The sequence below is a fragment of the Thalassophryne amazonica genome, chromosome 16 (genome assembly GCF_902500255.1).
Source record: "Thalassophryne amazonica chromosome 16, fThaAma1.1, whole genome shotgun sequence".
Taxonomy (NCBI): Eukaryota; Metazoa; Chordata; class Actinopteri; order Batrachoidiformes; family Batrachoididae; genus Thalassophryne; species Thalassophryne amazonica.
The window spans coordinates 80205794-80232690 of record NC_047118.1 but is presented as its reverse complement, the minus strand read 5'-3'; the positions used below and the strand labels follow the sequence as shown (position 1 = coordinate 80232690).

The 26897-nt window shown below is 40.0% G+C and overlaps 1 long non-coding RNA gene across 1 annotated transcript; it reads left to right on the top strand.

Annotated features, from left to right (window-relative positions):
- Nucleotides 1–964: 964 nt before the first annotated feature.
- On the top strand, nucleotides 965–15844 carry LOC117528405. The gene is made up of 3 exons (XR_004565759.1): nucleotides 965–975; nucleotides 12609–12618; nucleotides 15634–15844. It is a non-coding gene; the product is annotated as an uncharacterized LOC117528405 (long non-coding RNA).
- Nucleotides 15845–26897: the final 11053 nt, after the last annotated feature.

Below are 26897 nucleotides of genomic sequence, written 5' to 3'. Positions count from 1 at the left end.
GATCAACATATTGATTTATTCTGCCTTACAGAAACCTGGTTACAGCAGGATGAATATGTTAGTTTAAATGAGTCAACACCCCTGAGTCACACTAACTGTCAGAATGCTCGTAGCACGGGCCGGGGCGGAGGATTAGCAGCAATCTTCCATTCCAGCTTATTAATTAATCAAAAACCCAGACAGAGCTTTAATTCATTTGAAAGCTTGACTCTTAGTCTTGTCCATCCAAATTGGAAGTCCCAAAAACCAGTTTTATTTGTTATTACCTATCATCCACCTGGTCGTTACTGTGAATTTTCAGACCTTTTGTCTGACTTAGTGCTTAGCTCAGATAAGATAATTATAGTGGGCGATTTTAACATCCACACAGATGCTGAGAATGACAGCCTCAACACTGCATTTAATCTATTATTAGACTCTATTGGCTTTGCTCAAAAAGTAAATGAGTCCACCCACCACTTTAATCATATCTTAGATCTTGTTCTGACTTATGGTATGGAAATAGAAGACTTAGTACCATATCACCCCAATAGAGCGCTTCGCTCTCAGACTGCAGGCTTACTTGTAGTTCCTAGGGTTTGTAAGAGTAGAATGGGAGGCAGAGCCTTCAGCTTTCAGGCTCCTCTCCTGTGGAACCAGCTCCCAATTCAGATCAGGGAGACAGACACCCTCTCTACTTTTAAGATTAGGCTTAAAACTTTCCTTTTTGCTAAAGCTTATAGTTAGGGCTGGATCAGGTGACCCTGAACCATCCCTTAGTTATGCTGCTATAGACGTAGACTGCTGGGGGGTTCCCATGATGCACTGTTTCTTTCTCTTTTTGCTCTGTATGCACCACTCTGCATTTAATCATTAGTGATCGATCTCTGCTCCCCTCCACAGCATGTCTTTTTCCTGGTTCTCTCCCTCAGCCCCAACCAGTCCCAGCAGAAGACTGCCCCTCCCTGAGCCTGGTTCTGCTGGAGGTTTCTTCCTGTTAAAAGGGAGTTTTTCCTTCCCACTGTAGCCAAGTGCTTGCTCACAGGGGATCGTTTTGACCGTTGGGGTTTTACATAATTATTGTATGGCCTTGCCTTACAATATAAAGCGCCTTGGGGCAACTGTTTGTTGTGATTTGGCGCTATATAAAAAAATTGATTGATTGATTGATTGATAAGTGCTCTAAATGTACAATCAGAGGTGGTAAAAAGCGGGTCACAGAAAATATACAGTTGGATGAGGGGAACGTTATTGAAGATTTGGCTGAGGATTCCACGTACAAATATTTGGGAATTGAAGAAAATACTACAATAGAGCATAAAAAAATGAGAGAGAAAGTAACACAAGAATACTTAAACCGCTTAAAGAAGATCTGTAAATCAGAATTGACACCAAAGAACAAGATCACAGCCATAAACCAGTTTGCATTGCCTGTGTTGAGCTATGGCTTTGGCATAGTAGAGTGGCCACAGGGTGAGCTTAACAAATTAGATACTAAAACTAGGAAGATGCTCACCCTACATAAAATTACATACAGAAATCAATGTATGGATAGAATATATCTCCCTCGTCGAGAAGGCGGCTTAGGTCTAGTGGAGATCAACCAGGCTTATAGAGCATCTATAATAAGTATTGGGCAGTACTTAAAGAGCTCTCAAGAAGAAGTTATGAAAAAGGTTATGCAACATCATATTAAGACTATGCCACAACAGACCTCTATTATAAAATTGGCAGAAAACTTTGGCAGAGATCTTTTGCGAGAAAGAGAAAGCAATGAGCTGACACCTGCAACAACACTAGCAAGACAGGCCAGGGAAAAATACAGCAAAAGAGAACAAAAACATCAAATGAACAGATGGAAACAGCACAAAAGGGCTGGCCGATTCCAAGAAGAACTTGAAAAAGAATACATAGACAAAGAAGGATCTGTGCGGTGGCTTACAAACGGAGAACTTGGTTTTGATGGGGAAAGAATTATAGTTGGAGCGCAAGACCAAGGACTATTAACAAATGGCTTCAAAAAAATGGCAGGAATATCACAGAATGATCAATGCCGTTTCTGTCATGCAGCTGTTGAGAGTGTAAACCACTTAGTATCAGCATGTCAGATCCTCATGGCAGACGGACATTACACAAGCCGGCATAACAAGATCTGTAAGTATTTACATTGGAAAGTATGCAAGGAACTGGAGGTGGAAGTAGAGGGACACGTTTGGGAGTATGAGCCAGCACCAGTCTCATCCAATGGAAAAGTGACTGTCTTTTATGACAAAGAGATCCCAGCAGGAAGACATATCGAAGGAGGTGCAGTAAAACCTGATATTGTCATTTGGAACAAGCAAGAGAAGACAGCAAAAATTATTGATGTGACAGTCCCCAATGACTATGGCCTGAATAGAGCTGAAAGGGAGAAAATCACGAAATACCAAGACCTTAAAAATGATCTACGAATAACGTGGTCATTGAAAGAAATTGATATCATACCAGTCGTGGTGGGAGCAACAGGGCTTATGAAGAAGAACCTGAAGAAATATCTTGAGGCAATCCCTGGTCACCCAAGTGCCCATGAGGTGCAGATATCCGCAGTTAAAGGAACAGTTACCATCTTGAAGAGAGCCCTCGGATACAATGCCAATAATGATTAATGATTAGGATGTAATTGTAGACCCCAGGGTTGGGGCCCATTACACTCTGTAAAAAAAGAAATTGAAGAGAAATAAAAGGCAAAAAGGAAAGGGCTGGTCGATTCCAAGAAGAACTCAAAAATGAATACATTGTCAAAGTTGGATCAATGCAGTGGCTGAAAAATTGAGAACTTGGTTTTGATGGAGAAAGAATTCTGATTGGAGCACAAAATCAGGGACTTCTAACAAATGGCTTCAAAAAATGGCAGGGATCTCACAAAATGATAAATGCAGATTCTGTCTCTGTTGAGAGTATAAACCATCTAACATCAGCGTGTCAGATCCTTATGGCAGATGGACATTATACATCCCTACACAACAAGATCTGACAATATCTCCACTAGAAAGTATGCAAGGAACTGGAGATGGAAGTCAAAGAAAACGTATGGGAGCATGAGCCAGTGCCAGTATCGTCCACCAGAAAAGTAACTGTCTTTTACGACAAAGAGATCCCAGCAAGACATATTGAAGGAGGTGCAATCAAACCTGATATTGTCATCTGGAACAAGCAAGAGCAAACAGCCAAAATCATCGATGTGACAGTCCCCAATGACTATGGCCTGAATCGAACAGAAAGGGGAAAGATCACGAAATATCAAGACCTGAAAAATGACGTTCGAATAATGCAGTCATTGAAAGACATCGATATCATCCCAGTTGTGGTGGGGGCAGCAGGCCTGATAAAGAAGAACCTGAAGAAATACCTTGAGGCAATCCCCGGTCACCCAAGTGCACATGAGGTGCAGTTGTCTGCAATTAAGGGAACGATCACCATCTTGAAGAGACCCCTCGGATACAATGCCAGCTCTGGTTAGAATAACTAGAGAGCCTAGGGTGCAACTTTAGACCCCAGGTCTGGGGCCCACTGCATTCTATTCAAAAGACATCAAAGATAAATGAAAAAACAAAGGAAAGGTGGGTGGGTTGGAATTCCAAGTGGACACAAGCCTTGAGTGTCCTCAGTCCCACTGTGAAGGGGTTTGCCAGGAGAGATACAAATACCAGTGGTAACCTATGGGTTTGGCATAATAGACTGGCCACAGCGTGAGCTTAATAAGTGGATATGAAAACCAGGAAGATGCTCACCCTCCACAAAGTCAAATACAGAAATCAGTGCATGGACAGAATATATCTCATTTGTAGAGAAGGCAGTCTGGGTCTCACTGAAATCAACCAGGCCTACAGAGCATCGATAATAAGTATTGGACAGTACCTAAAGAGTTCTGAAGAAGTAGTCATGAAAAGGTAGCACAACATCACGATAAAACCTTATCCAAATAGACCTCAGTTATCAAACTGGCAAAAAACTTTGGCAGAGAACTCTTACAAGAGAGAGAAAGCATCAATCTGATGCCTGAAACAAAAGTCTCAAGACTGACCAGGGGACAATATAGCAAAAGAGAATGAAAACATTGAGTGGACAGATAGAAATTCATACAGGGAAAGGGCTGGACGATTCCAAGAAGAGCTCAAAAAGGAATACATTGACAAAGTTGGATCAATGCGGTGGCTTGAAAATGGAGAACTTGGTTGATGGAAAAAGAATTCTAGTTGAAGCACAAGATAAGGGACTTCTAACAAATGGCATTAACAAAATGGCAGATTCTGTCATACAGCTGTTGAGAGTATAAACCATCTAACATCAGAATGCCAGACCCTCATGACAGATGGACATTATACATCCCAACACAACAAGGTCTGTCAATATCTCCACTGGAAAGTATGCAAGGAACTGGAGATGGAAGTAAAGGAAAACATCTGGGAGCATGAGCCAGCACCAGTCTCATCCAGCGGAAAAGAAGTATCTTCTACAACAAAGGGATCCCAGCAGGAAGACATAGGACGTGCAATAAAACCTGATATTGTCATCTGGAACAAGCAAGAGAAAACAGCCAAAATCATCAATGTAACAGTCCCCAATGACTATGGCTTGAATAGAGCTGAAACGGGAAAGAAGACCACGAAATACCAAGACCTGAAAAATGAGCTATGAACAACATGGTCATTGAAAGACATCGATATCATCCCAGTTGTGGTGGGGGCAACAGGCCTGATGAAGAACCTGAAGAAATACCTTGAGGCAATCCCCGGTCACCCAAGCACACACGAGGTGCAGTTGTCTGCAATTAATGGAATGATCACCATCTTGAAGAGAGGCCTCGGATACAATGCCAGCTCTGGTTAGAATAACTATAGAAACTGGGGTGCAACTTTAGACCCAAGGTCTGGGCAGGGTTGGGTAGGATTACTTTGAAATGTAATCAGATTACAAGTAATCCAAATGTACCCAACCTTGGGTCTGGGGCCCACTGCATTCTATTAAAAAGACATCAAAGATAAATGAAAAAAATCAAGGAAAGGTGGGTGGGTTGGAAGTCCAGCTGGACACGAGCCTCGAGTGTCCTCAGTCCCACTGTGAAGGGGTTTGCCAGGAGAGGACGTTTATGAGGACATTTCAATGAAAACGAAACCCATCAAAAAATTCCACGAAGCAAAGATGAAAAAGTCTAACAATGATAAATTGTATTGGCCGGACGTCGCCCAGGATAAATAGGTCCCCAAATCACGCCTAGGCACGAGGGTGTGTGAGGAAAGCAATGGTGCAACTTCTCCCAGTGCTGCAGGGAAAGATCTCTCCTGTGGCAACACTCAGATGGATAATCCACCAGATCAGCATAGTTCTGTTCCAGAACCCCAGCAACAACAGCATCAAAGGCCCAAAAAGAAAAAAAACTACACCACTGTAAAGCGGACCATTGAGGAGAAGATCTTTCACTGCTTCACTTACTCAAGGCATGAGAAGTGGGGAAGGAGGAAAACAGCAGTATTTGAGGAGAGGATAAAAGAAGTGGATTTACCAATAAATAAGGAAAAAAATGTGTTCTCTGAGCATGAATGGAGATTTGAACAAAAGACAGTGTGAAGGTGTGACAGTTTCTCTCCTGTATGGAAAAAATCAAACAGGAGAGAAACCACTTTGCTGTTAGCTCTGTAATGCTACACTACACAGATGCACTAAAAATATTTGGATTTGGAGAACTACCTGCTGTATATAGATACACTATTATGTATCTATATACAGCAGGTAGTTCTCCAAATCTGATTGAACATGCCAAAAGTGAGGCAAGCCAGCAAGATACCATGACAACTCTAAAGCAGTCAAATTTTGGCTGTGATTTGAGAAACTGGGAATAGTGATTTTTTTTTTTTGTTTGTTTGTTTGTTTTGCAAATCTAGTGGCACAGCATCATGGTGGACTCAAGCAAAGAAGGATATTCTTAAAAATAAGACTTGAAAGTTCAGCTACAGTTTGCTAGAATGTACCTGAGAGACTAGTACCTATATTTGATGTCCTTCCTTGTATGAAAGGCCTTCTGTATGCCCCTCGACCATGACACTGACTGTTGATGTAATAGACAAAATCCTCCCTTTGCAGTTTCTCCAATCACAGCCACAGAAACGTCTACTCCTTCAGAGTGGTCATGGTTGTCTTGGTTTCCTCTACTAATCTGCTTCTTGCACAATTATCTGGTTTTTGAAATCTTTCTACTCCATACAGATTTATTGTACAGTACCACATTTTGTGGCGTGGTACTGTACTCTGGGTGCTCTGGCTTCCTCCCACATCCAAAGACGTGCAAGTTATAAATGGAAACTTTAAACTGACCACTGGTCTGTGTGCTAGTGTGAATGTGTTTATCTGTCTACATAGATAGGCTGGTGTCCGGTCCGGGGTGTGCCCCGGGTGGAGAAAATGAATGAGTGAATGAAGTCAAAGACGTCTGCCTTGATTTAGAAGTGTTTATGTATCCATCCACTGACATGGGAAGAAAATTGCCTATGAAAGTCATGATTTACTTGTTATAATAAAGTGTGGCATTATTTATGTAGCCAATTTATGTAGTGTTGTAGAGAGATTTTAAATTGAGTTGAATTGATTTTTTTTTTTATGTAGAGAAGTCTGAATTATTGTTTTTGTGGAAATGGCATAAAGAAATTAAAATATGTAAAATTCCAAGGGTGTGTAGACAAGTATTATAAAATTCAGTTTTCCTTGTTTGCATTTGGCAAAGATTTAGGCTTTCTGCTGTCAAGTTGACTTTTGACTCGTAAACCTGCAAGGTTAGTGAATTCATCCTTGGGTGTGACTATAAAAACATACAAAATTTGGTGAAAAATGTTTGCTAGTTTTTGTGACGTTTTGGAAATACAACCCCAATTCCAATGAAGCTGGGACATTGTGTGAAATTTAAATAAAAACAATACAATGATTTGCAAATCCTCTGAGGAATGGGAAAGAATTCCAGCTACAAAGCTTCAACAATTAGTGTCCTCAGTTCCCAAATGTGTATTGAGTGTTGTTAGAAGGAAAGGTGATGTAACACAGTGGTAAACATACCACTGTCCCAGCTTTTTTGAAATGTGTTGCAGGCATCCATTTCAAAATGAGCAAATATTTGCACAAAAACAATAAAGTTTATCCGTTTGAACATTTAATATCTTGTCTTTGTGGCGTATTCAATTGAATATAGGTTGAAGATGATTTTCAAATCATTGTATTGTGTTTTTATTTACATTTTACACAACGTCCCAACTTCATTGGAATTGGGGTTGTATACACACAGACACGCAGGTAAAAACTTTACTTGGACCTTTCATTGTTCAAGGTTAAATCCGGTGGCACATGGTGTCCCAAAAAAGTCCCACAAAATCATTTGACTAATTCTGCAACAGCTAATCTGAATTCTGCCCCCACCCCCAAAGATATCAAGGTACATGTGATGAATTTCTTCTGATTTAGTTTGAAACTGCTCCAATGAGGATGCTGCTTACAATCGAGCAAAAAGGGAAACTGGTGGAATTCTACTTTGAGACCAAATCAACTGTGCAAACCCAACAACAATATCAATGTCACTTTGCAGTTAGAAAAGCTCCAGACAGAAAGACAATAAGGAGGATTGTAAAGAAGTTTCGAATTAATAGAACTCTTCACAGTGTTAACAAAAGGAGATCAGGTTAAACCAGAGGAGCCAAAATGCATATTGAGCACATCTTGTGAATGCCAAAGCTCTTACAAACTGAAGTGAAATTAGAAAAAGTGTATAGATGTTCTATGGCTTTATTTTTGTGGCACTTTTTTTGGGACACCCTGTATACAGTAGTGTTCAGAATAATAGTAGTGCTATATGACTAAAAAGATTAATCCAGGTTTTGAGTATATTTCTTATTGTTACATAGGAAACAAGGTACCAGTAGATTCTCACAAATCCAACAAGACCAAGCATTCATGATATGCACACTCTTAAGGCTATGAAATTGGGCTATTAGTAAAAAAACAAAAAAAAAAGTAGAAAAGGGGGTGTTCACAATAATAGGAGCATCTGCTGTTGACGCTACAAACTCAAAACTACACTCAACAAAAATATAAACGCAACACTTTTGGTTTTGCTCCCATTTTGTATGAGATGAACTCAAAGATCTAAAACTTTTTCCACATACACAATATCACCATTTCCCTCAAATATTGTTCACAAACCAGTCTAAATCTGTGATAGCACTTCTTTGCTGAGATAATCCATCCCACCTCACAGGTGTGCCATATCAAGATGCTGATTAGACACCATGATTAGTGCACAGGTGTGCCTTAGACTGTCCACAATAAAAGGCCACTCTGAAAGGTGCAGTTTTATCTCACAGCACAATGCCACAGATGTCGCAAGATTTGAGGGAGCGTGCAATTGGCATGCTGACAGCAGGAATGTCAACCAGAGCTGTTGCTCGTGTATTGAATGTTCATTTCTCTACCATAAGCCGTCTCCAAAGGCGTTTCAGAGAATCTGGCAGTACATCCAACCAGCCTCACAACCGCAGACCACGTGTAACCACACCAGCCCAGGACCTCCACATCCAGCATGTTCACCTCCAATTTTCCCCTCTCCAATCAACTTTTTAATCAAACTACGCTGTTCTTCTGAACAATGTCTTGAACGTCCCATTTTCCTCAGGCTTTCAAAGAGAAAAGCATGTTCAACAGGTGCTGGCTTCATCCTTAAATAGGGGACACCTGATTCACACCTGTTTGTTCCACAAAATTGATGAACTTACTGCTTCAATGCCACACTACTATTATTGTGAACACCCTCTCTTCTACTTTGTTTTACTAATAGCCCAGTTTCATAGCCTTAAGAGTGTGCATATCATGAATGCTTGGTCTTGTTGGATTTGTGAGAATCTACTGAATCTACTGGTACCTTGTTTCCCATGTAACAATAAGAAATATACTCAAAACCTGGATTAATCTTTTTAGTCACATAGCACTACTATTATTCTGAACACTACTGTATTTTGAAAGCCAACATATGACTTCCCATTCATGTTCAAAAGTAACTATGGGTGTATCTGCTCTTACTCTGGAGTTAGAGACCTTTGGAAGTTGTATGTGGCCTAAATTTTGACCTTGTGCTTTGACCTTGACACTTGAGCCCAAATCTCAGCAGTTCATGGGATCATCCTTGAGTAGGTAACCCATTGTCATAATTTGGTTGAAATCCATTCATTTTATTCTTGAGATACTTGAACATATGCTGGCTAAAACAACAAGCCCTCTGACTGAACTCAATGGTCAGATTGAAGGCAACAGAGCAAATGCATTTGTATTTTATCATTTCTGTCCAGTTTTTAAGTTATAGTTTTATAGTATACTTTTTAGAAGCTTGCCAATTTGTGTTAATTCTGCAGAAGGTTTTTATTATTGGATGACAGGATTTTAAATGCTAGTTTTGCTAACTTTGCTAACATTTTGGCTGCTGCTAGTCTCACTTGGTTTGTTTTAAACCATGTAGCTGTACTCGGTTGTGTCATCTTATTGTGGATTTTAATAAATTCATGAGCTGTGGGATTTTGCAGTGATGACTACCCTTTCCTGCCAATATTATGTGCTTCTAATGAAAGCTAACAAAAGGATCGCTGACCTTCAGGAGGACATCAGGCAACTATTTGATGAGCTGCTGAAGAGGTAGACACTTTTGTCCAGGATGTTAGACATGGCATCTAAGCAGTCCAAAAAGGTTAGCAGAGCTTAGTTTTGGCTTCCAGGAGACTGTTGTGTGGGCCCCTTGGCAGAAGACTGCGTCTTCCTGCTCAACACTGAATATGAGATGAATACATACAAGTATGACATAGGAGATGTCCTGGGCAGAGGTATTGTTCCGTGACCTCAACGAATGACTGGACAGGGCCACCTCACCATCTTCGCTATCCAAAAGCTGTACAATGCTACTGGAGGATGCACAGATTCATGCTGTTGATATTCATGGGGATCTCTGGTCCTGATCCAGACCTGTCTTTGAAGGCAGCATGCATGGTCATTCAAGCACATTACTCCTCAGCAGCTTCTGGGTAACCTGTAGCTTCATCACCACTGATTACTGGCAGTGTTGTGATGGTTCACTGTCCCATGATGGGTTTGGATGGATGATTGTCATCTCAGGGGGCAACCTTCTTGGCTCAACATGAAATAAAATGCAGAAAGATGCCAGAACCTATTGCTTCTATGATCTCCGCCTGCTAGGCCCAACAGAGGTGTGTAGAAACATGTAGGCAGCAGTCGAGGATAGGTGATGGCTGAGGTCTGAGTCATGCTTCTGGGAGAGCAAGTGAGTGGGCCACCTGTGGATAGGAAATAGTTACATGGAGTGTTCATGGGTGATTCTTTAACTACGGGCACTATTGGCCTTGTAAATGTAATTTCCACCACACCATTGCCTTACAATATAAAGCGCATTGGGGCAACTGTTTGTTGTGATTTGGCGCTACATACATGTGCTCTGATGTCACTGTTTATCTCCATAGAAACTACCCAAACAATCTTTCATACAAACTGTTTAGGGACATTACAGTGTTGTGGTGGAAATTACGGCAATAGTGTGGGACAACTACATTTTGTTTAAAAAAAAATCACAACAGTTGTATGACATTGAATACCCCAATTATGTTTTGATTATTTTACTGATATTTTATTCAGAGATATTTTAAAACATTAGAATAAACGTTTCTTTAACATTCATTTTTATTGTTGAAGATCAAAAGTCTGGGTGTGGGACAAGCACAAAATGGCAAAAAAAAAAGGTGAAAAAGTCATCATAGACTACAGGAACAAATTTCTTAACACACTTTCATTGTAAAGATAACTATAAAAGTGTGAAATTTCCCCTTTTTTCTGTTTTTCATACAATATGATCAAAGGACATAAGTGCCCGTAGTCTAAGAATCACCCTCATAGGCACACGTCAACAGAATGGCAAACTTGGCAGAGTTACTCCTCCACCAGTGTACAAGCTGGTAAGTAGTTCCACATTCAATAATACTCCTCTTTACTGCTACTTCATGATTAAATTGAGAGACTCAGTTTGGCAACACACGATCACAGGTCAACTATAGAAAGGACATGTAGGCGTCCTGAGATGTGGAATCTCTCCAAATATATGTGCAGGTTATAAACAAAGTCCATACACATCTCCTGACACGAATACCAACTTTTATCTTCTTCAAACAACATTTGAAGTGTGCATTTAGTGAACCAAACTCTCATGAAGCAGTGCTGTACACATAGTGGAGTCTAAGGGACAGCTACCCACAATGCAACATTTTCACTGGTAACATATAAATAAAAGCCGGTCAACTTAAAAAGTCCTGAGCGCTGTTCAGGACTGTAAACTGCACTTCACTGAAATGTTGATCTGGTGAAAGCTTCAATACTTATCAAAAAAAAATGCTTTTTTCTTCCCCATGTGTTATTGCCACATCAGCATACTGACATCTAGTGGCCAAATAATTTTGAGCACAATACTGTAGTATAATTAAAAGTCATTTCTTTTGGCTTCTCCAGCAAATAATATTCTCGTCGCTTTTGTCTAGATATATACAGAGAACGGCTTCAAGTCAACAAGGCTTTTGAACAGGGCACCCTAAATTTTTAAGTAAAATTCTTTGTGAAAATTTCTCAATTGTTTTCTTATTTGTTAAGTAATCTTCCAAATTAAGACTGTAAATGTGTGTGTACCTGTGCCACAAACGAGACACTCTGTGTAGGTCCTGTGTTGGGCTATCACCTCAGCCTCAGTCTGTTAAATTACAGTAAGTAGCTGTGATTATCAGAATAATTCTACAAAAACAAATAGAACCAAAATAATAATATTTCATGACATTTCATTGGGCTTCTAGTGTGCACAGGGTCATCAGAGGAGGTTTGGAATGTACATGCTGAACATACTTTCTGAGGCAATTCCAGCTCAACAAGGAGGAATAGGACAGGGCGAGCCTTCAACCAGCTACCGTGCACCCAGAAAGTGTTCACAGCGCTTCACTTTTTTATGTTACAGCCTTCAAAAATGGATACAATTCATTTTTTTACCCTCAAAATTCTACACATAATACATGCCATTGACAATATCTAATTTTTTTTTTTTTTTTTTTTACATTTTTGCAAATTTATTTAAAAAACAACAAAAACCAACCACAAAATCACATGTGCATACATATTCACAGCCTTTGCCATGAAGTTCAAAATTGAGCTCAGGTGCCTCCTGTTTCCACTGATCATCGTTGAGATGTTTCTACAGCTAGAGTCCACCTGGGGTAATTACAGGTAATTGGAGATGTGCTCTGACAGTGCATGTCAGAGCACAAACCAAACATGAAGTCAAAGGAATTGTCTGTAGACCTCCGAGACAGGATTGTCTTGTGGCACAAATCTGGGGAAGGATACAGAAACATTTCTGCTGCTTCGAAGGTCACAATGAGCACAGTGGCCTCCATCATCAGGAACGGAAAGTATTTACAGTACTTTAACATTTTGTTATGTTACAGCCTTATGCCAGAATGCTGTAAATTAATTTTTCCCCCTCAGAATTCTTCTCATAGCACCCCATAATGACATGAAAAAAGTTGCTTTTTTGTTTTGCTTGTTTGTTTGTTTGTTGTTTTTTTGCAAATTTATTCAAAAAAAAAAAAAAAAGAAATCACGTGAGAGCGTTTGTCTTTTTGGCACTCTGCCACTAGGACGCGCTCTTATTTTTCAGACAAAACAACAGAGGGATGGCATCAAACACGATACACTTTTCACTTATGGTGAAAACATGGTGACACTTAACTCACTAAACCAATTGAACTACAAAAACATGATAACTCAACAACATTAACAACATTTTTAAACTAACATGAACCACAACAGCAACATTTTAAACCCCAAAACCCAGAACTCCCATAATACATTGCAGCACAAGAATTTACAGGTTTAGCGACCGACCCGGTGATCACTCCAATGTAATCTTACCAAGAATCATCATCATGACATTAAATTATTTTCATGATTACGCATTTCTTAATGCAGTTATATGATCGGTTGATTTTACTGTTCATTCATATGTAGGAGTGCAGAGTGCATTTATTTTTTATTTTCCTTTCCCTTTCCATGACAACCAATCACAGCTCTTACAGGACCACATCATACCTAACAACAGGGTCAACCCTGCCTCCTCACTAAGATAGGAGTTTCAGTCTCCTTCTTGCTCATACGCCTGGCTCACTCTTAGGCTAAGATTCCTTGCCAGGAAATTTTAGGCTACGTTAGGAACTCTTTGAGAGGACTTTGAGATGCTTCATGCATACGGGCCCAGGTCTCTTTTGCTGAGAGAAGCTGATCTGTGCTGAGTCGTTGTGTCAGTAGGTGCCAGTGTACTGAAGTCAATACTGAAAGTTATCGGTTTAGCTTTTATCTGTAACTTCCGATAAATTTTTGAGGGATTTATTGGTTTAGGTTTATAAAAGTTAACTTTTCAGTGAGTGGATTAACTGTTATCGAAGCTAGCTTTTTGGTTAACTGTGCTCACCACTGAATAGATAGATAGATAGATAGATAGATAGATATGAAATTTATTATGAACAAAGGAAAAATAAAATAGTAATAATAATAATAATAATAATCCAAAAGAAAAAATATGTCAACTAAGAAACAATACTCATAAAGGAGTAGGAAAAAGTAAACACATAAACTCGTTCCTCCTTCTCACTCGCCATAGATTAAAATAAATGACAACTCAATTATTTCACCATGTGAATCCAAGATATTTACAGTCCAAAACCCACCCAGTGTCAAAAAAAAATCAACAAGAAAATACAAAATTAAATTAATTAAACAATTATATAAACAGTTATTCATGTTCCTTCTGTACAATTTTTTTTACATGCTCTATGTTATTGTTTGTCTGCAATTCTTCAACCAACCTGTTCCACAAGTCCACCCCACAAACTGAAATACACGTTTCATAGTTGCATGAACACAGTGTTTTTAAGCACTTTTTAAATTATAACTACCCCCACAACAAAACATTTTTTTGAATATTGCCCAGAATTAAACTTTTTTTTTTTGCTTTATACATAAACTGTGCTGTTTTAAATATACGTAACTATATCCTCAAATTTCACTGCATGTGCTCCCCGTACCCCACATTATGCACAATCTTAATTGCCCTTTTTTGTAATGTGTATGGTTGTAAGTTGTTTCTATCGGTGTTACCCCAGACCTCCACACAGTAGTTTAGATATAGTAAAATAAGCGAACAGTGCAATCATATACAGTGACTTATATTCCAGTACTTCTCTAGGCTTTCCCAAAACTGCCACACTCCTTGCTATCTTTGATTGAATGTAACTTATGTGGGATTTCAAGCTGATTTTGTGGTCCAATATTACATTCAGAAATTTATTTTCATACACTCTCTCAATAATAACATTTTCTGTTTTGATTTGCTGGATCTATACCGCAATTTTCAAATTTTGTTTTGTTTACTGTAAATTTAAAGACTTCATACATCTATATCTATATATAAAATGTCTGTATATGTATATGTATGTATATACATTTCAGTTTCATGACTTTGTCAATTGTCCCAACAGATTCAGCTGCAAGAAAACAACTCAGTACACCACAGATTATGTCAAAAGTTAGGTTAAAGTATACCAAAACATAATGCTAATCTTCACAGGATGATGTAGATCAAGAATGAGAATGTGAAACAGCGGTGCAAGAGAGGAATTCAGGGTTTATTGCAGAAAACCTGCTCCCGACCAGGTTAGATTCACAGACTAAGTTACCATAGTAACTGACTCTGAGCTTTATATCCCTCCCTTTCTAAAACAGGCTTGAGTTCGCCTTCTGTCTAGGGTTTGATTGCTATCCCTTTCTGAAACAAAAAACTTTTTCCTAACATGAAATTACAAAGAATGTTTTGTCCATCACGTTGATTTTATTCAGAACATATACCGGTATGAATTACTGTGCAACCGTAACATGTGCAACAAACAGTAAGACACCTTATAGTGGTGTGTGGCGTGGAGTTACATATGTAGGTCTACGAGCCAAATGGTTTCTCTCCTGTATGAATTCTCATGTGTCTACTTAACTCATCATTTCGTCCAAATTTTTTATCACACTCAGAACAGGCAAATGTTTTCCCCCCAGCATGAATTCTCTTGTGTCTGATCAGACGATCCTTTTGACCAAATCTTTTATCACACTCAGGACAGCTAAATGGTTTCTCTCATTTTATTTCTCTTAGATTTCTTTTTTACAGACTACAGTGGGCCCTAAACCCGGGGTATATAGTTGCATCCTAAACATGACTGGCATTGTATCCAAGGGCTCTCTTCAAGATGGTGACCGTTCTCTTTATTGCGAATATCTGCACCTCATGGACACTTGGGTGACCAGGGATTGCCTCAAGGTATTTCTTCAGGTTCTTCTTCATGAGGCCTGTTGCTCCCACCACAACTGGTATGATATCTGTTTAATCAATTCAATTAAACTGTTTTCATCTATTTCTCTTTTTTCTTTTCCAATGGTAAATCCGCTATTTTTATCCGCTCCTCAAATACAGCCTTTTTCCTCCTGCCCCACTTCTCATGCCTTGAGTAAGCGAAGCAGTAAAAGATCTTTCTTCTCCTCAATGGTCCAATTTACAGTGGTGTAGTTTTTAGAAGATTTCTTTTGGCCCTTTGAGGTTGTTGTTGCTGGAGTCCAGGATCAGAATTATGCTGATCTGGTGGATTATCCAGCTGAGTGCTGCCACAGGAGAAATCATTCTCCGCAGCACTGAGAGAAGTTGCACCATTGCACTCCTCACATACCCTGCTGCCTAGGCGTGATTTGGGGACCGTTTTATCCTGGGTGACATCTGGCCAGCACAATTTACAATCCCATTTCAAATGAAGTTGGGATATTGTGTAAAATGTAAATAAAAACAGAATACAATGATTTGCAAATCCTCTTCAACCTATATTCAATTGAATACACCACAAAGACAAGATATTTAATGTTCAAACTGATACTTTATTGTTTTGTCAAATATTTGCTCATTTTGAAATGGATGCCTGCAACACATTTCTAAAAAGCTGGGACAGTGGTATGTTTACCACTGTGTTACATCACCTTTCCTTCTAACAACACTCAATAAGCGTTTGGGAACTGAGGACACTAATTGTTGAAGCTTTGTAGGTGGAATTCTTTCCCATTCTTGCCTGATGTACGACTTCAGTTGTTCAACAGTCCGGGGTCTCTGTTGTCGTATTTTGTGCTTCATAATGCACCACACATTTTCAGTGGGTGACAGGTCTGGACTGTAGACAGGCCAGTCTAGTACCTGCACTCTTTTACTATGAAGCCATGCTGTAGTAACACGTGCAGAATGTGTCTTGGCATTGTCTTGCTGAAATAAGCAGGGACGTCCCTGAAAAAGACATTGCTTGGATAACAGCATGTGCTCCAAAACCTGGATGTACCTTTCAGCATTTATGGTGCAATCACAGATGTGTAAGTTGCCCCATACCATCACAGAAGTTGCCCATGCTGTGGGCACACAGCTGTTCACAAAGTGGTGATTTTCACTCCATCTTTGCTTGTGAACAGCTGAGCCTTTTGTGGATGCTCCTTTTATACCTAATCATGACACTCACCTGTTTCCAATTAACCTGTTCACCTGTGGAATGTTCCAAACACATGCAGAATGTGTCTTGGCATTGTCTTGCTGAAATAAGCAGGGACGTCCCTGAAAAAGACATTGCTTGGATGGCAGCATGTGTTGCTCCAAAACCTGGATGTACAACCCCAATTCCAATGAAGGTGGGACATTGAGTAAAATGTAAATAAAAACAGAATACAATGATTTGCAAATCCTCTTCAACCTATATTCAGCTGAATACACCACAAAAACAAGATATGTAATGTTCAAACTGATAAACTTATGTTTTTGTGCAAATATTTGCTTATTTTGAAATGGATGCCTGCAACACATTTCCAAAAAGTTGGGACAGTGTCAACAAAAGACTGGAAAAGTTGATGAATGCTCAAAGAATACCTAATTGAAAACAGGTGAGTGTCATGTTTGGGTATAAAAGGAGCATCCCCAAAAGGCTCAGCCGTTCACATGCAAAGATGGGGCGAGGATCACCACTTGTGAACAAGTGCATGAAAAAATAGTACAGCAGTTTAAGAACAATGTTTCTCAATGTTCAATTGCAAGGAATTTAGGGATTCCATCATCTACAGTCCATAATATAATCAGAAGATTCAGAGAATCTGGAGAACTTTCTACACGTAAACGGCAAGGCCGAAAATCAACACTGAATGCCCGTGACCTTCGATCCCTCAGGCGGCACTGCATTAAAAACCGACATCATTGTGTAAAGGATCTTACCGCGTGGGCTCAGGAACACTTCAGAAAATCATTGTCAGTTAACACAGTTTGTCGCTACATCTATAAGTGCAAGTTAAAACTCTACCATGCAAAGCGAAAGCCATACATCAACAACATCCAGAAACACCGCCGCCTTCTCTGGGACTGAGCTCATTTGAAATGGACAGATGCAAAGTGGAAAAGTGTGCTGTGGTCTGATGAGTCCACATTTCAAATTGTTTTTGGAAATCATGGACGCCATGTCCTCCGGAGAAAAGAGGAAAAAGAGCATCCAGATTGTTACCAGCGCAAAGTTGAAAAGCCAGCATCTGTGATGATATGGGGGTGTGTTAGTGCCCATGGCATGGGCAACTTACACATGACATATTAACTACTTAACTACTTATTCACTACATTAAATCGGTGCCCATGTGTGAGGTGCGATCCATTCCAAATAATGAAAGTAATTTGTTACACCTGTTCACCTGTGGAATGTTCCAAACAGGTGTTCTTTGAGCATTCATCAACTTTCCCAGTCTTTTGTTGCCCCGTCCCAGCTTTTTTAAATGTGTTGCAGGCATCCATTTCAAAATGAGCAAATATTTGCAAAAAAACGAAAAGGTCTGTCAGTTTGAACATTAAATATCTTGTCTTTGTGGTGTATTCAATTGAATATAGGTTGAAGAGGATTTGCAAATCATTGTATTATGTTTTTATTTACATTTCACCCAACATCCCAACTTCATTGGAAGTGGGGTTGTATCATTATTAGACTTTTTTATATTTGCTTTGTGGAGTTTTTAGCTGGAGTTCATTTTCACTGAAACATCCTCATACCGAGATCTCTCCCAGCAAACCTTCTTCACAGTGAGACTGAGAACACTCGAGGCAAGTGTCCAGTAGGAACTCCAACCCACCACTGTATGAATTCTCACGTGTGTGATGATGTTGCCTCTCTGCCCAAAGCTTTTATCACACTTGGAACAGGCAAATGGTTTCTCGCCTTTGTTTTTTCATTTATCTTTAATTTCTTTTTAATAGAATGCAGTGGGCCTCAGACCTGGGGTCTAAAGTCGCTCTATAGTTCTATAGTTATCCTGACCATAGCTGGCACTGTATCCGAGGGCTCTCTTCAAGATGGTGATCGTTCCCTTAATTGCAGACAACTGCACCTCGTGTGCACTTGGGTGACCGGGGATTGCCTCAAGGTATGTCCTCAGGTTCTTCTTCATCAGGCCGGTTGCCCCCACCGCAACTGGAATGACATTGATATCTTTCAATGACCATGTTGTTCATAGGTCATTTTTCAGGTCTTGGTATTTCGTAATCTTTCCCCTTTCAGCGCTATTCAGGCCATAGTCATTGGGGACTGTTACATTGATTATTTTGGCTGTTTTCTGTTGCTTGTTCCAGATGACAATATCAGGTTTTATTGCACCTCCTTTGATATGTCTTCCTGCTGGGAGTTCTTTGTCATAGAAGACAGTTACTTTTCAGTTGGATTAGACTGGTGCTGGCTCATATGCTCCCAGATGTTTTCCTTGACTTCCATCTCCAGTTCCTTGCATACTTTTCAGTGGAGATATAACAGCTGTATGACAGAATCAGCATTTGTCATTTTGTGAGATCCCTGCCATTTTTTGAAGCCATTTATTAGAAGTCCTTGAGCTTGTACTCCAATTACAATTTGTTCTCCATCAAAACAAAGTTCTCCATTATTCAGCCACTGCATTGATCCAACTTTGTGAATGTATTTCTTTATGAGTTCTTTTTGGAATCACCCAGCCCTTTTGTGCTGTTTCCATCTTTCCATTCGATGTTTTCCTTCTCTTTTGCTGCATTGTTCTCTGGTCTGTGTTGTGTTGTGAGATTGTTGCTTTCTCTTTCTTGTAAGAGTTCTCTGCCAAGGTTTTTTGCCAGGTGATGACTGAGGTCTGTTCAGATAAGGTCTTCTCATGATGTTGTGTGATTTTTTTCATGACTACTTCAGAGCTCTTTAAGTACTGTTCCATACTTATTATTAATGCTCTGTAGGCCTGGTTGGTTTCACTGAGACCCAGGACACCTTCTCTGCGAGGGACCTATATTCTGTCCATGCACTGATTTCTGTATGTGACTTTGTGGAGGCTGAGCATCTTCCTGGATTTTGTATCCAATTTATTAAGCTCACGTTGTGGCCAGTCTTCTATTCCATACCCATAGGTCACCACTGGTATTGCAAACTGGTTTATGGCTGTGATCTTGTTCTTTGGTGTCAACTCTGTTTTGCAGATCTTTTTTAAGCAGTTTAGGTGTTCTTGTGCTGTTTTCATTCTCATTTTCTTGTGCTCGATTGTAGCATTTTGTTCAATTCCCAAGTATTTGTATGTGAAGTCTACAGCCAAATCTTCAATGTAGCTCCCGTCATCTAACTTTTCAATCAAAAATTTGGAATTTTGTCGATGCCTGGTGCCTTGAAGTTACTGTATTCACTCATTTTCTTTCTCATTTTCTTTCTTTTTAGCTCCTCTTCAGTGATTACAATTGGTGGCATTTTCTGTTTGTCTTTGTTTTTCTGTTTTATTATTTCAAGCCACTCGGCCTCTTGGTGTTGTTTTGGGTCTTCAAAGAGTGGTCTCTAGAATTTTTCAACTTCTTCTCTGTTGGGTGGTTGTTGTACTTCTGTTGTGTCGTTTGCCATGTTCCTGTACACTAGTCTGGGTTTTTTTTGCGAATTGCTTATCTGTTTTGCTTGTATTTTCTTGTCCTTATTCCTAATTTGTGCAAAGCTTTCACTAAGGTTTGATGTTCAGCCAGCCTCCCACCCAGCTGTTTATCTTCGACATTGTATTTTCTTTTAATGTGATTTACTTTTTAAGGAGATTCCTTATGGTTCTGGCCTCCCAAAAAATGTTGCCATTTGGGGGATCTCTGCTCTAAGACGGCTGATTTTTTTGTTGTAATGTCTTTTTCCATTGTGGCAGGGTGTTCTTTTTCTTAATTGTGGTTCCTTTTCTTTTTAAATAATGTGGGGCTGATTTACTTTGTATGTACCATGCCGCTCTATAATTTACACAGTTTAAATCTGTCAATGTGGTTCCTTCTGGGCCAGTCCCAGGTGAACTTTTTTATTCTCCTTTAATTTAGTCACTTTTGGACGCTTTTCATGTCCATTTTTCTTGTTTCCTCAATCTTATTTGCCAATTCCTCTTCTACTTCCCGCTGTTCTGGGTTTGACTCCTATTGTGTTGGGGCTGTGTTTGATTCCTACTTCTTCTGTGGTGTGAGAGGCTGGCTTGGTCTGGTGCTTTTTTTGGATGTATGCTTTCTGAGGACAGTCATTTCTAGGTGGTCCAGTGGGTTGTGTCAGAGGGCAGATGCCGTCCCTGACCATTTGCCCAACTTCCTGTTGCATCACTTGTATTTCCACATCCAAGGAGTGTTTTTGTCCTATAAAGTTGTGTCTTTGGGTGGTGAGTCGCCCTCTTGGGATGCCTTTCTTACTTGGGCAGTGGTGTATTTTATTTTTGCATATTCCATTGCACACAGTACCCACTCTTCCTCCCTCTTCCACTGACTCCTTTCAGACTCAAGTTGTTTCCCTTTCTCCATCGACTGATGATCCTTTATCGCTTCTTTTTGGGCTTCTTCCTTTATTTTTTGTATTTCCTCGTGTGTGATCAGGTTGCCCTTTTGTGCAAATCTTTTACTACATTCAGAACAGTCAAATTGCTTCTCTCTTGTGTTTTCATTTATCTTTGATTTCTTTTTAATAGAATGCAGTGGGCCCCAGACCGGGGGTCTAAAGTTGCATCCTGGGCTCTACAGTTACCCTAACCAGAGCTGGCATTGTATCTGAGGGCTCTCTTCAAGATGGTGATTATCATGTGTGTGATCACTTTGCTCTTCTGTCTAAATCTTTTACTGCACTCAGGGTAGCCAAATGGTTTTTCACTTGCTTGCATGCCTGTGTATTGCTTTGAATAGTTCTTGGGACCACATTGAGAGAAAGTCTCTTCAGCCACAGACTGCTCCTTCCCAAGTGCAGGACCAACAGACTGAAAAACTCCTTTGTCCCTCAGGCCATCAGACTCTACAACTCCTCACTCAGGGGGTGGAGGAGTAACAGGAAGACAGAGGACAGGAAGGACAGGAACAGTAGTAGCCACTGAACCAATAGCGATCAGTACTTCTGGTATTTATGTCTGCAATTTTTTTTTACTTTCACTTTTGATACTGTGTGCTTCTTACCCTGTGTGCTGCTATAGAAAGCTGCTAGAACCTCAATTTCCTTGAGGGAGTCTTCCCAAGGGATTAATAAAGTTCTATCTAATCTAATCTAAGACGTGTTTATTTTGTTAAGTGATGTAAAAACAAAATTGATTTAAACTGATGTGTTTGTGTATCTTCTTTTTTTTTGGGTGAATAAAATGCTGTCAGTCCTCAGGTCAAAGTCATAACATCAAGAAAACTAACATTTTAAGTTGCAGTGCTTGTTAGGTATCCTCCACTCCTCATACAGGTGTCCATCTGGAGAGCTTCGCAGAAACAGAGATGTGCAGTGTAAATTTTGTAGACTATGTAAGCGAGCTGACATATCTTTGGAGGTCCAGTGGGGTTCAAACACCAAAATTGTTGGTTTTGAGAGCTATGCACTATCAGGTCAGTCAAAGTTGAATTTCCCATTGGCTGAGCTAGTGAGAACATCTTTTCAGTCTGGACTTTACTTTGTTACATAAGCATACTGTTGGGAAAGTGTAGTGACACGGACCCACAACAGGGGGCGTAAATGAACGGACAATGGAAGGAGTCAAATTATAACACTTTACTGTTGTGAATGTCACAACCAAACACAGCAGATTCAGAATGTGCAACAGTCAATTAATAAAGGTGTCGTGTGGGCAGGCTCGACGATAGGAGACGCCCGTCTGGAAACGAACCGGAACCACACGATTTCCACCGCCACCTGAACCCGAGGAATACTGGAGCCGCCAAGTCCCGGAGTCCCCAGGTGGCCACCTTCCCGGCGTGTCGGATCTGGTACTGCTGGCAGAAAGCAAAGACAGTCAAAGGGTGGGTGTGTGAACACCCAGTAACAATGGTGGGAATGCCACCTCTCACTCAACACGTTGCAGCGGTCTCAGATGAAAAGGAGCGCCGTCTTGCACAGCCTCCGCAAAAACGACCGGTTCTCCTGCAAACACTCACAATAACAGATTTATAAATCTCACAAAAAGGCTGAGAGTATTACCTCCAGATGAAGATGATATCTCGGCAGTTTGGTGGAGGTGTCTTCCTGCTTTTATACCAGATGTGATGATTAGTGACAGCTGTCACGGATGATGGGTGACAGCTGTCACCACGGCTTGTTCCTGAGGCGGCAGCGCCCTCTCGTGCCTGAAGCCCGCACTTCAGGCAGGGCGCCTTCTGGTGGTGGGCCAGCAGTACCTCCTCTTCAGCAGCCCACACAACACATACTGGCAGTTTATCTGTATTGTCAGTTCAATTGCATTATCACAAAATCTGTTATCATTACACCAGTCGAATGTGATATTCCAAGAAAACAGAGTCAGTCCATTGTATTTTCCGGAAATTAGTGTTGGTCTCCAATGAATGAGTCTCTTAAAGGAAAAGTATTGTTGCGGGAACAAAAGAAAGATTCCCTCACATTACATTAAATTTTAAAATCCCATGGGATTCAAAGAAATAATGGAAAACAATATACTGGTAAACAAGCTATATAACCTGATAGCCCTCATAAACCTTTAAGCAGATTATTAAAAAGCAACTGACATACAATACTTTCTGAACTTTGTAATGGGGAGCTGGCAGGTAAAAGTCCATTTATTGTCATCATCACTAAAAAAAACATTCTTGATAAGTTCAGTCTTGCAGAACACGCAGAGGTTTGCAGAGATTATTTTTTTCTCAGTTTAGATAAATTTCCTTTCAATTTTGGACTGTTAGTTGTGTTTTGGTCTCTTCTGTTGCGCACTGATGACCAGGTAAAATACATATTTATTTTTGTTGAAGTTGATTTCATTCTGTTGGTATAAATTTGTTTTTTGGAGGAATCACCTCTGTCAAACAATCAATGGAATCAGATTGTTTGATACTAGTGTGGTGGTGGAGAAGGTTGTTTGCTGTCAAGCAGCAGATCACACAGTGTTATATATTTTATTAATACAGCCGTAGGACAGAGTAAGCTAAAGTCTTCACAAGTAGGGGAAACTGGGGCACAGTGAATCACGGAGCACAGTGAATCAGTAGCTGTATCTGCAAAACTACTTATATATTTGCAGCAGTTATGCCATATTTTTATGCATAAAGACCCCCCCCCCCCCCCTTATAAATTAGTGTTTTGTTTTTGGATACATTGAGTGTAAAACTAAGTGGCAAGTAAAGTCAATTTTTTCCTATGAAAAGTAAATTTTGTGGATGTAAGTGTCTTTGTATTTATGTCTCACAACAGAGGAAAGGTGACCCCCAAAAAATGATTAGTTAGAAGACTACCCCGTCCAACTGATGAGCATGTGTTATGTCTTCTCCAGACTATCAGCTATTTGATAACATGACTCATGTGTGTCACATGTACCCGGGGCACAGTGAATCAGTCCAGAAATTGATTTACTAAGCCCCAGTATCAAGTGGATGACAGTTGAAGTGTACCTGCGATAAAAATTACAGTCCTCTCCATTCTTTGTAGGTGGGAAAACTTGCAAAATCGACAGTGGATCAAATACTTATTTGCCTCACTGTAGGTTCAGGATCAGGACCCACTGGTTATGGATGTTATATACGAACTTCACTGTATAAGTCTGTAACTGCCCACATACACCCTTAAAAAGGAACTGCTGTTGCAACAACAAAAATTGATGTAACAATTTGCATAGATTTTTTTTTTTTAAGTTATTTCAACTTACAACTGAGTTAATGCCACAAAACCTCAACTTTCAACTGAGTTAATGCCACAAAACCTCTCTAGTTAAGTAGAAATAACTTAAGTTAAAATAGCTTAAAAAAAATCTATGAAAATTGTTACATCACTTTTTCTCATTGAGACAGCAGTTCACTGGAGAGTGTGGACGGATCTACATATCATGTATCTATGTGCTCTTGAGTCTGGAATTAAGTCATAATCATCATTTTTCCTCCCGTCTGTGTGTTTTTACTGCAGTACCACCACCAGATGGTGGAGGTGCTATGTTTACGTTCCACATATGTACTCGTGCCCATTTAAAGTTTATAAACACTGATGAGCAGGGTTATGAAAATTTTTCCAGACTTAAAATCTGGCAAGAAATAATTTTATTATATGGCTGCGATGCTACGCGCACTCTGATTGGCTGATTACCAGTTGGATATGTTCCCATATCGGACCGGTTACCATGAGAATTGGTCTGCAAAGCGAAGCTAAAAACACCATTAGAAAAACCAAGTCGGACATGAACATATTCCATAAATATCTAAACAGCATCGGAAAAAACACAGATTGAAAGCTTACCAGCAGCATATTCGGGCAATACTGTAAGTATGCGTGTTTATATATACAATAGCCATATAATAAATGAATTATTACAATTAAAGAAGTACGGACAGTGCGTACGTACATACTGTCAACACCTCAGTCTGATATCCCTGTACAGACCGAGCAAGCAAGGTTAATAATCCTTTAATATTCCCAGGAGAAAAGACCATATTTCATGTATAATTAACATGCCTGTAATGGAATCAGCACTTTAAATGAATGCACTGATTTCCTGTGCATAACCTCTGTTGTTATTTTAAGACCTTGTCTTTACACATTTCCTCTGTGTGTGTCATTCTCTGCTATTTTGACTCAGCTTTGTTTAAGGAGCTGTAATGGTCTGATCACAAACCCAAATGCTTCCTGGTCCATATTAACTGTACACGGGTCTCTAAAGTTCAACTTTTCCATTGAAACTCTTACAATCATATTCCTGGATTAGGAAGTGAAAATCCCTCCTTCCACGTGGAATAATATTATCCAGTCACCATAATCTACTTGGACATCAGTGGCAAGGGTCTGAGAATGTCCGAGGCTACCCATTTGTATGTTCTTGAGGCCACTGCTGGCTCTTATCCAATAGAAGGGTGGTGCCGGTAAGTCTTTTTGAGGTGCAGTGGAAACAATGTCTACAACATTGGTTTATGTCTGCAACACATCTGGACTGCTAAAAATGGAACTTCATTTCCTCCTGCACCTTCCCATCTCCCTAATGTTCCTGGAACTAAATCAAGCCTTTGAAAGAACAACACTGGGAAGAACAACCTTCATCTAAGATGTAGCAGGGATGGGTTTGTCATCTGATAGAGGAATATTGGAAATTTCTTTGACAGTGTATTGCTGTGTTTGTGGGAAGGTATGAACTCTGCTATGGAAGAGGGTGAGCACACAGAAACTGATCTGTGTGGGGGCCATGAGATCCAGAGCAAGGCTCAGAGGTAAGACGAGGGCCTGTAACTGTCTGTGGTTGTCCATATCAGAGATCACATCACTGCCCCGTCATTATTCACACTGAGGGCTCCGTGTGTGTGTGTGTGTTCTAGACTACAGCAGGACACAGCACGCTCTGCTCAAGTTGGATCTGGACCTGACCCCAGCTGTGAGTCCCTGAAGAGCGACAGGTCAAAGGGTTATCCCCTTGATTTTAAACAGAGGTATTTCTATGGCACACAGTAAAGTACCTGTAGTAAAATATTTACAGTTATGAGGGTCACCTAAAAAGTTCTGCCTCCAACAGGATCATTTCAATATCAAGCAAGATATCAAAGTGAAACTGGTACAACAATAATCCTTTACTTACTGATTATTGTTACACAAAAAAGTCTTTGCCTGCAGCATCAGGCATGAACACAATCTCCTTCAATACATGAGCACAACAGTCGGTAGAAAATGGTGATGTACATGGATGTACATTTGAAACAATGTGCTCTTATTGAATTCCTCACAGTGGGGAACTCTACACTTGAGGACATTCATCAATGAATGAGTTGTCTATGGCGATGCACAGCATCAAGTGCAGGTGTGATGGCGTAGTCCTCATAGAATTTTTGGAACACACTGTATTAAGTTAAAACAATATTTAATTAAATATGATCAATATTAATTAGTCTTTGATCTGAAAGTCATAAAGTCTGGATACGACTGATTGAACATCTGTCTTCAACTGGACACAAGACAAACAAATGGTGTAGTATTTATTGATTTATTTACATATGTACAGGTACAAGGGCAGCACGGTGGCTTAGTGGTTAGCAGTATTACCTCACAGCAAGAAAGTCATGGGATTGATTCCCACCTGTGGCTTTTCTGTGTGGAGTTTGCATGTTCTCCATTGTTTGCATGGGTTCCCTCCAGGTTCCTCCCACATCCAAAGACATGCAGGTTAGGTGGATTGGAAACTTTAAATTTTCTGTAGATGTGCATGCAGGTGTGAATGTGTTTGTTTATATGTGGTTCTGCGACAGACTGGCGTCTTGTCCTGGGTGTATCCCACCTCAC